The sequence below is a fragment of the Montipora capricornis genome, chromosome 5 (genome assembly GCF_036669925.1).
Source record: "Montipora capricornis isolate CH-2021 chromosome 5, ASM3666992v2, whole genome shotgun sequence".
Classification (NCBI taxonomy): domain Eukaryota; kingdom Metazoa; phylum Cnidaria; class Anthozoa; order Scleractinia; family Acroporidae; genus Montipora; species Montipora capricornis.
The window spans coordinates 1,279,364-1,289,893 of NC_090887.1; the positions used below are offsets into that span (position 1 = coordinate 1,279,364).

The 10,530-nt window shown below is 41.0% G+C and overlaps 1 long non-coding RNA gene across 3 annotated transcripts; it reads right to left on the minus strand.

Moving 5' to 3' along the window:
- Positions 1-39: 39 nt before the first annotated feature.
- On the minus strand, positions 40-9,813 carry LOC138049024 (uncharacterized). Of its 3 annotated transcripts, XR_011132281.1 has the most exons (4): positions 9,606-9,813; positions 9,015-9,165; positions 8,722-8,771; positions 6,328-7,077 (listed from the first exon to the last, which is right to left on the minus strand). It is a non-coding gene; the product is annotated as an uncharacterized lncRNA (long non-coding RNA). The 3 variants fall into 3 exon arrangements; XR_011132282.1 differs by lacking the exons at positions 6,328-7,077; positions 8,722-8,771 and adding an exon at positions 40-2,449; XR_011132280.1 differs by having other exon boundaries at positions 6,320-8,771.
- Between the last annotated feature and the right edge of the window lie 717 nt (positions 9,814-10,530).

Genomic DNA, 10,530 nt, shown 5'->3' on the forward strand with positions numbered 1-10,530 from the left:
CCTACAATGATCTACAATTGTAAAATTGATTCGAAGTATAACTCCAAAAGGTTTATTCAGCCGTTACTAAAAAATATAAACACAATCCTGAGCAAAATTACACACGTTAAATTACACTTTACGTAATCAAAGCGCGTGACATGAGAAATCGTTGAGTTACATAACAACATACGACGTCAGATACTGTTACATCCCCCTTGTTTTAAACAAACGAATTGAAACGATCGTATGTAAAATGATATGCATAACTAATGATAGTGTTCATGACTATACGGTAGTGTTCAACATAGTTCAAGTATCCAAGCATTTAAATGTCTAGTCTGTCTGGGGGTTTTGAAATGCGTCCAGATCTTGTTGTGTTGGCGCGACCGTCCTGAGCTGAGGTTGCTGTCTCAGGAGCAGTTGGTGGTGTTTCTTTGGTGCTGTCGTCCCGTACCTCGGGTCTGGGTTTCAGCTGTGATTGAGTGCGACGGTAGACACCTTCTGTTCGGTCGTTCTGAACAATGAAGGATCTTGGTTCCTATGCCGGACTGACAACTGTGCCTCGTTCCCATCTCTGAGTGTGGTTGTCATAGATGTTGATTGGCTGACCTGGTTGTAATGGTTGTAGCGTCGGTCCAGCAGTCTTGTTGTAGTAGAATGCTTGTAGCTTTTATCGCTGATACAGCTCTTCCTTTGTCTTCCTGGTGGTGTCGCTGACACTTACGCGCTTGGACATTGGTAGTGTGGTCCTGAACTTGCGGTTGTTTAGCAGTTCTGCTGGAGATTTCAAGTTGCTGCTGACAGGTGTCGTACGGTAGGATAGTAGTCCAAGATAAGGATCTTCACCTTCCTCGTCACATTTCTTGAAGATATTCTCTACCGTCTGAACCATATGTTCTGCGGAGCCATTAGACTGGGGATACATCGGTGAGCTGGTATTATGTTCTACTCCATAGGCCTGCATGAGGTCGTGGAACTCCTGTGATGTATACTGAGGGCCGTTGTCTGTGGTGAGCCGTTCCGGTATCCCATGCTCAGCGAAGATGCTTTTCAGGTGGTTGATTATGGCACGGGAGGTAATGCCGGTGAGCTTCCTAACGATTGCAAACTTGCTGTACTTGTAGGATATCAGGAGGTATTGGTTTCCTTTGAACTCAAACAGATCTGAGCTCAGTATCTGCCATAGGTAGCAGGGTGGTTGAGGCTGTAGGATTTGCTGCTTCTGTTGTTTTCTTTGATGTGCTTGGCAGGTGGCACAGTTTTGGACTAGGTTGGTGACATCTTTGGTGATGCCTGGCTAAAATACTGCTGATCTGGCACGTAGAAGGCACTTCTCTTGTCCGAGATGTCCGTGGTGGGTGGTGTTGAGAGTGTCAGGCCTGAGGGTGGTAGGCATGACTATTCGTTCCTGCTTCAGGATGAGGCCATCCTCAATGGTGAGTTCCTTGCGGAAGTTCCAGTAGTTGTGGAGTGCTTTGGGGCATTTCTCTCTGGTCGCAGGCCACCCTTCATGTATCACTTCTCGGAGTTTGCTTAACTTTGGGTCGTTGGCTGTCTCGTTGCGAATCTGTTGAAGCTTTATCGGTGATGCTGGGAGATTCCTTGTGATCTGGTGGATGTCTAACTGTGGGAATTCTCCTTCGGGTGGGGCTGGCTGTGGCGATACTCTGGAGAGGGCATCGGCAATGGGTACCTCGGCTCCCTTAACGTACTTCACGGTAACGTCGTACTTCAGAGCTCGTAGTACAAACCTCTGTAATCTTGGAAGGCAGTTTCTTAGTTTCTTCTTGAAAATCGCCTCCAGCGGCTTGTGATCTGAGTGGATAGTGCAGGACTTGCCGTAGATTAAGTACTGGAACCTTTCAAGTCCCCAGATGACGCCGAGTGCCTCACGTTCAATGTTACTGTATTGCTGTTCGGTCTCGGTGAGGGCGTTAGAGGCATAACATACAGGCTTTCCGTCTTGCAGTAGTACAGCGCCTAATCCTTTCAGCGAGGCGTCATATTGAATGACAGTTTCTGCATGCGAGTCGAAGTACCTAAGTACGCCGAGCGATGAGACTTCCTTCTTGACCTCGGTGAAGGCTCGGTCGTGCTCAGGTCCCCAGGAGTACTGTCTCTCTCTTGGTCAGGTCCCTCAGTGGTGCTGATAGCGTAACCAGGAGTCCGGAATATCTCGTCAGACAATTGAATAAGCCAAGAAAACTCTGTAGGCTCTTGACATCCTCAGGCAGTTTCATATCTATGATTGCTGATACTTTCTTGTTGTCAGGTTTGACTCCCTGTGGCGTCCAGGTGTGTCCAAAGAAGCTGACTTTATTACACTTGAACTGCACTTCGTCTTTGTTGAATACCACGCCCTTCTGCTTTGCTCTTTCCATGAGTTTGGACAGGTTTCTGTCGTGCTCAACTTCAGATGATCCATATACAAATAGGTCGTCAGCGATACCGGTGACGCCATCGAGACCTTTGAATGCTGTGTCGAGCTGTTTTTGAAACAAGTCTTGTGAAACAACAAGGCCAAATGGGAGACGTTTGAAGCGATATCGGCCGAATGGCGTGCTGAAGGTAGTGAGGTAGGAACTCTCTTCATCGAGTGGTACGAGCCAGTACCCCTTCCTTGCGTCGACAATGGTGAAGAACTTAGCGCCATTGAGCTCGGTCACCACCTCATCAACTGTCTTTTGACGGTAATGTTCCCTTTTGATCCATTTGTTCAGGTCTCGGGGCTCTAAGCAGACTCTGATCTTGGTGACTTCTCCTTTTTCGGTTTTCTTCTCACTCAACACGATACTGTTGACCCAGTCGGTTGTCCTGTCAACAGGTGTGATGACACCGAGATTCCGCATGTCGTGTAGCTCCTGACTGGGACTGACCGCGGTGGGTGTATAACCGGTTCTGCTGCCGGGTCAAGCGTAATATTGCAAGGTTTCATGTCCTTAAATGTTCCTAGTCCTTCGAAGCGGTCCGGTTAGCTGCTAAGAAGGATTTCCCTGGTTAGCGGTGGGGTGCTCTCTATGTTGCAGTTGATGGTGACAAACCCGAGTTTCTCACATGTTTTACACCCTAGCATAGCGGTTCCTTGTATATTGGTTACTGTGATGGTTGCTTTCTTTATCCCACCTTTGTGGTGGATAAATAGCCGACAGGTACCCATGCATTCAATCTTTTGGCCACCATAAGCTGTGAGGATCTTGGTCCAAGTGCTTTGTCGCTAGGACAGGCAATGATCTTGTCAAACTCTGTCTTGGGTATTACCAGAAACCCATAAGGGTTGAAACGTGTAACGGCCCCTTGTGTGCTGGGAAATAAGCTTCTGAATATTCAATTTGCTTAGTACCATATTTGGAACAACAAGAGAGAAGCATTCAACCAATCAGTTCGCAAGAACACCGTGACGCAATACCACCAATGTTCTCGAGCGAAATTAACTGGAGCGAGGGGTTTCCAAATATGGTACTTAGCACTGAATATTCGGAAGCTGTGAACGCCCGTTACACGTTTTAACCCTTATGGGTTTCTGGCATTACATTAGTCTCTGCACTTGTGTCTAATTTGCACACTATCGGGGTAGTTCTTTTGTGGTAGGGCTTAACAGTGATCTCAACTGTTCTGAAGACTTTGTTGCGGTTGCTGTTGTTTATACTGTCTACCTCAAGTGATCCCAGGAACATATCATCATCGCTCAAGTCGGAGTTATTTTCTTGTTTACCGGCTGTATGGTTTTGTACTTCGTGTACTTGCTTTCTTTTCATCTTTAATAGTTGTGACGTGGTCGTTTTTTCCTGTCGGTAAAAGTCTTGCCTGTCACTCCCCTGCTAAGTGGTATCATTGTACATAGAGCCTTCTGGGCGTATTTTCGTAGGATCGAGAGGGTAGTCGGAAATGCGTAGATTTCTCTGGTGGACACAGTAGAACGATTAACTTAGTCTGCAATGGTGTCGAAAGTCATGTAACGCGAATGGCGTTTTAGTGGATCCTTGAACAAAATATACCCTTATGGCGCTCCATAATGGAAAGTCAGTTGGATAAACTAGGCAGGCTGCGAAAATCAAACACCTGAAATCTTAAAAGCGACAATCTGTCGCCCGTCGAGCCGAAATCAAAGTGAGCTGTATTTCTAAAATATTACCAAGTGTGCTGTTATGTAGAACACTGAAACCAAATGGAAAATTCTCTGGTAACTTATGGGTTCAACAATAAAAGAGAACGAATCTAACACCTTACGTGGATCTGCACAGTCTTTAGTAAAAACATAATTGGAAATGTGACAACCAAGAATTATTTGAAAGAAAGCTTGTCGTCTATGTTGTGCTTCATTATTCAAGGAAGAGGTTCTTCATGGAAACGGTTAGATCCTGAAATTTAGTTTGTTGCAATATTGCGCATATTTGGCGCGATTGAGTTTCTTCTCTTCACGCACGCAATGAAAATAGAAGGGGTTTTTGCTCCTAATAGCAAATATGTTGTTTGTTTCAAAAAATTGTTCGCTGGAAAAGGTGGCCTTTATGAATTCATCATGTGTTATGATATGCGAGCTTAACTGGATAGTTTTTATGGCAATAGTAAAGCATTTTCTTGTCAAAATGAGGTTAGCGTCTTTCTGGTGTGTTAACTGAATTAAATCGTGAGTTTGTATTTGCCGTCTGCCGCGTAACCTTGATTTCCACTCTCAAAATTACCTCCAGAACCTACTTTTTGCGTAGAATAAGGTTTTAAAATGATGTTCTTGTTTTGCATAAATCAAGCAAACAAAATCTTTACCTTGCTGAGTTCGCACTTGTTAGCGTTAACAGTATGTTCGGTCCGATGCTTCTATTTTATGAGGGGTATATTGTTTTGGTCTCCCATCCAGAAACTAACCCTGCCGGGTCCCTAGGGATTAACTTTAGTGAACTTTGGTACTAGAAAGTTGTCAGATGCTTAGAGGGCAAGCTTAAACTTGTCGTGAAAAGAAGTTGTAAGGGAACTTGAAAATTATCAACATGTCACCCCAGAAGCCAATGTTTCTCGCTTCTCTTTTATTTGTTATTCTTCATAGACTGGAGTGCTGTAGTTAAATACCACACAATTCAGTGCCTTCTGATTTCCTGTACAACGTACCACAGGCAAATCAGTGTATGCTTCACGGAAGCATCTCGTTTTTCTTACTGGGTTGCCAAACCCAGTCGGAATCTCGGTTTCATGTCGTGGGTTTCTTTGTTGTTTTTGTTATTTTTTTCCGTGTTGGGAAAAGTCTTGCCTGTCACTCCCCTGCTAAGTAGTGTCTTTGTGCATAGAGTCTTTGTGTCTTTGTGCATAGTGCGCATTTTGTTAGGTTTCAGGGGGCTGGGGTAATGCGTAGCTTGCTCTGCACAATTAATGCACCTATCAATGTAAACCCCGTGGGGGGGGGGGGGAAGGAGTGCGGGCAAGGGGTGGGGATTTGCCGGCGAAATCCATCTCCTCCGTGGGAGGTTTGATCGAGTACCGTTGCTCGAGGGTCGGGACATTTAATTTTTTTTGGAGGAGAGACTGGGACCAAGATAAAGCGTGGTTAAATTTCATAAAGTTCGTGAGATTCCTATTAAGTCTGGGACACTTTTATATCAAGAATAGTGATCTATCATCAGTTATGTATCATTTATCATCACTTTAAATTCGTTTGTATTATTACTTTTATGGGAGTGGTGTATGTGTAGATCACACATAATCTTTTCTGATGATGAAAAGTCCAGTTGTCTCTTGAAATCAAGTTCGAGAAATTCATAGTTAAAGTCTCTAGTCTAGAGCTCTTTTTATAAGGATAGTGATCTATAATCACATGCTTTTAAAAGTTCCAGTTTAAAATCGTTTTCATTGTCACTGTTACAGACATGAGGTTGTGGATCACAGATCACACATCTTGTTTTAAATCAAGTCTTCGAGTTTCAAACTAAGTTGAAGTCTTGATTGTAGAGCATCGTTTATAAGGATAGTTTATCTATCATCACACTGTTTTAAGATCCAGCTTAAATTCGTATTCATTGTCTACTAAATACTCTCACAGGCATGATGATGTACATGACACATCATGTTGTCTCATAAGGGAGATAAGTTGATAAATCAAGTTTGCGAGATTCATGCCAAGTTTAAGTCATTAAAGTTATTGAAGGTATGTGCATAGCTTGTCTTTTAATTGGTATTTTGCCCCTGGTTGGAGATTTCTAACTACATTTTGATGAACGTATGCTGCCCCACCTTTGGGAAATTGACCAGAATTTTTGCTCCTTGGTCAAATCCCCACCCCTTGCCCGCACTGCCCCCCCCCCCCCACGGGGTTTACATTGATAGGTGCATAACCTGTAATGGCGTCGAAAGTCATTGTAACACGAATGGCGTTTTAGTACATCTTTAAAGAAAATATACCCATATGGAGCTCAAGAATGGAACGGCAAGACAGGTGGTGAAACATAAACTTCTGGAATCTTAAAAGCGACGAGTAACAAAAACAAAAACCCGGTATCTTGGCATCATTTGACACAGATGCTTCACTGTTTCGCGAGTAAACATGCCGCGGTAACTTGATCACTGCGCCCGCTGAATTCGATGAGCGATTTACTCGGTGCTGCCAAAAGTACAAATACAACAAAACAACTAAAATCTCCCAAAATGGTTTTCGCTGATGGTAACTTTTTATATTCAAGGTTCAAAATTTATGTTGTTTTCATGTCGTAAATTTTGTTACCGATGGCAAAATAATTTATTCTCGATCGACCGTCCTTATTTACTTTTACATCAATATTTGTTTTGCATAAAGCAAGCTTACAAAATCTGTATCTTGCTTGGTTCGCATTTGATAGCATTAAAATAGAATTTTCGGTCCTATGCTCCTGTTACTGAGTGGTATATTGCTTAGGTTAACTTCAGCTTTAAACTTTTGTTTACAAAACTGTCAGGTGCTGTCAGTGCACGCTTACACTTGTGGTGGAAAGAAGTTGCATGATCAACATGTCAGCCCAGAAGCCAATGTTTCTCGATTCCCTTTTATTTTCTTCAATCTCTCTGGGTTCAGTACTTTGCTAGTAACCACATGTCTTCTCAAGGGGATATTTATCTAAGACTTCTACCATGGCGCTACAATGATAGACAATACCAAAACAATATCGTGTACTGTTAGACCTACATATTACGCAAAGACAACTGTCAACATGTCATCCCAGAAGACAATGTTTTTCACTTCCCATTTATTTTCTTCAATCTTTCTGGGTTCAGTACTTTGCTAGTAACCACATGTCTTCTCAGGCTATTTACCCAAGACTTCTACCATGGCACTACAATGATAGACAATACCAAAACAATATCGTGCATTGTTAGAGCTACATGTTACGCAAGGACAACTTGAATCTCCTGGAAGACAACACACAGCTCAGTTGACATTATGGAATAAATCGCTGTGTTACTTCACTACCACACGTAAGCAATACGTGTCAACTTTTTTTAAAGAGGACAGGAATTTCTTCTTTCTGACAAATGATTAATTAATAGGCCAGTAGCCAGGTTTTTAACCTCAGAAAAGGATCTGTTTCGTCGTACGGACGTGTGAGGACCTGTGAGCCAAAGGGCCTCTGCTGGTATGACTTCTGGGTGACCCCTTAAATGGTCTTAATGACCCCCGCAACTTGAAAAAAAAACAACTAGATTCCATGTTGCCGTGCTTCTGTTCAGGAATAGATCACAGATGACGTCAAAATGTGGTAAGAACAAAAAAGTGGCACATGAGGCGATAGCCGAGTGTGCCACTTTTTTGTTCTTACCACATTTTCATGTCTTCCATGATCTATTACTGAACAGACCCACGGCTACATGGAATCTATTTATTTTATGTAATAAAGAATTAAACTTTATTCGCATAAAAGCTGATGGTGACGTCAATCGTGCGTCTGTCCTCTAACCGATCATAGGCAAGAACCAGTCAAAATCCATGAATAACTTGGGTTATTATATAAAAGGGAATTGACTGCATACACAATGGTCTTCTTTTTCAAACATAAAAACTGACGACAATTCTTTATTTTACCCCAGTCCCTTCTAATTGCACAATAGCCTGATTTAGCAACAGAACAGGAATGTCAGTTGACGATGGCGCGCGAAGCAAAAATATCCATATCAGGCCATATTAGCCGAGTAGAATCCCAACTATTCTGCGGGCTCTCCTTTCATTAACTGACGTTCCCTTTCTATTGCTAAATCAGGCTATTGTTCAATTGTCAGCGACTGGGGTAAGGTAAAAAATTGTTGTCAGTTTTCACGTTTGAAGAAGAAGACCGTCGCGCAGGCAGTCAAATCGCTTATTGATGTCAATTCCTCACATCCTATCTTTCATAATTCCACTTTGGAATCTGTAATCAACTCTGGAAAAAAAAACATTTTGACGAGTCTCAATAAATGAGGAGACAACTACACAAGAGAGAAAGGCACAGAATTCGACTTTTCCTGTCTTCAGCATGGTGTCTGGTGATCGTCTGCTTTTGGCGGGGATTTTGTTATTGTTCCGGTCCGTGTTTTGTCAATCCGATCCGATCCGATCTGATCCGGTCCGATTCCGGTCCGATCCGATCCGGTCCGATCCTGGTTTTGCCAACGGCCTTATTATGACAGCGCCGTCACAAATAGTGATCATGTCTCTGTGTCTTAAAACTGCATGTATAGGATTGACAAAAAAAACCTTTCTGATCCAACATAGTACACAGGATCACAAGAAATGAAGCTGAGTCTTACCACATTGACAACAAGTTTGAATGGCTACACCACAAAAATTCCTTGTCATTCTATTTGTTGAGAAATAATGAGAACAGAAACAAACAGATACACCTGTAAGTGTTGGTGTGTAAATGGAGACACAGTCAGAGCTACTTGAATTGAATTTCCTTAAATTGCTACAATCATGATAAAAAGAAATCACTTCCTTTTTGCTTTAGATTTTGAAAGTGTGTTGGCTCAACACCTGACATTTCAGGGCTTTCTTGTAAAACCTCGATTTATCACAGAAAAACTTACACTGGGCTTCTTACCAATTTTGTCTTTTAAAGTGAAGAATTTTTTCAGCTTCAAAGATCCCATACCAGATGATTTAAAATCCCAGTGCAGGATGTGATTCCCGTTACATTGGTGAGACGTCATGCCATTTTTCATCTACAGGAAGCGTCATGGAACATCTGTTGACTGACAAGAATTCTCATCTACAAAAACACCTAATTGCCTCACCTGACTGTAAACAAACATGCATTCCTAGTTGTCTTACCATCATAGACTCAGCTAGAGACGTTTATAGTCTTAAATTGAAAGAAGGTACTGTATCTATATTTCACGTTTTAAGGCAGAGCTAAATATGCAATAATTTTTGTTTTTTGTAAGCAACCTGTTTAACACTTGTGCACACACATGTTATGATACGTTATGTTCTGTGACTTTGTGTTAACTTTTCAAAATATAGCCGTCACTGCTAAAAAATTAATTGTATCGAATATAAGAGAGAGAGGTTTGTAGATGTCACTGATGATGGCATGAGTTAAATTTAGTTCACTTGATTTCATATCAGCAGTTCAATATATGATTCAATTTAAGCTTATATCGTTTCATTCGAAATAATAGAGAGAGTTTACCTCAGCCTTCACGCAGAATCCAACAGGTGAAGTTAATCTTCACTCAAATTCTCTTGTTCGCTGCGGAATCACAGATCTAATGACGTAATCATCTAATCCGCCCTAAAAGTACTCCAAAACACTCAGAATCTCGCAGTGCAGATCTCGTTGAGCATGACGAGAAAGAGAAGAAAAATGCCTTGAACCATCGACATCGGCCGCCATTTTGTTTTTTATATCATCTTGACTCCGCTGACCATTGAGACAGTCGTCACAATAGCCGTATTTATATTTCTTGTCATGCCATATATCTGACGAGTATCGTGAAATTCAAAAAGTAAATGTATCAGGAAAAATATATTTGTATCATGAAAAAATATATGTATCATGAAAAATATATATGTATCATGAAAAATATATATGTATCATGAAAAACATAAGTATCATGAAAAAATATATATATCATGAAAAATATATATGTATCATAAAAAAATATTTGTATCAGAAAAAATACATGAGTCATGAAAAAATATATGTATCTGGAAAAAATATATCTGTCTGGAAAAATACATATGTATCATAAAAAAGATATATTTATCACTAAAACATATATGTATCATGAAAAAAAAATATGTATCATAAAAAAATATATATAAATCAGGAAAAAAAACATGTATCATGAAAAAAGATATATATCAGGAAAAATATATTTGTATCATGAAAAATTATAAGTATCAGGAAAAATATAATACATATCTATAGTTTACGTCATAGAAAGTGCGGCGTACGGGGTTTTATTCACGAGTTGTTTTTGTCAAAAACCGAACAAGCGAGGAACGAACGAGTGAGGGTTTTTGACACAAACAACGAGTACAAAGCACTTTCTATGTCGTGAACTGTTTATTACACATAAGAATTTTCATTAAAATAGTTTTCTATGTTGACA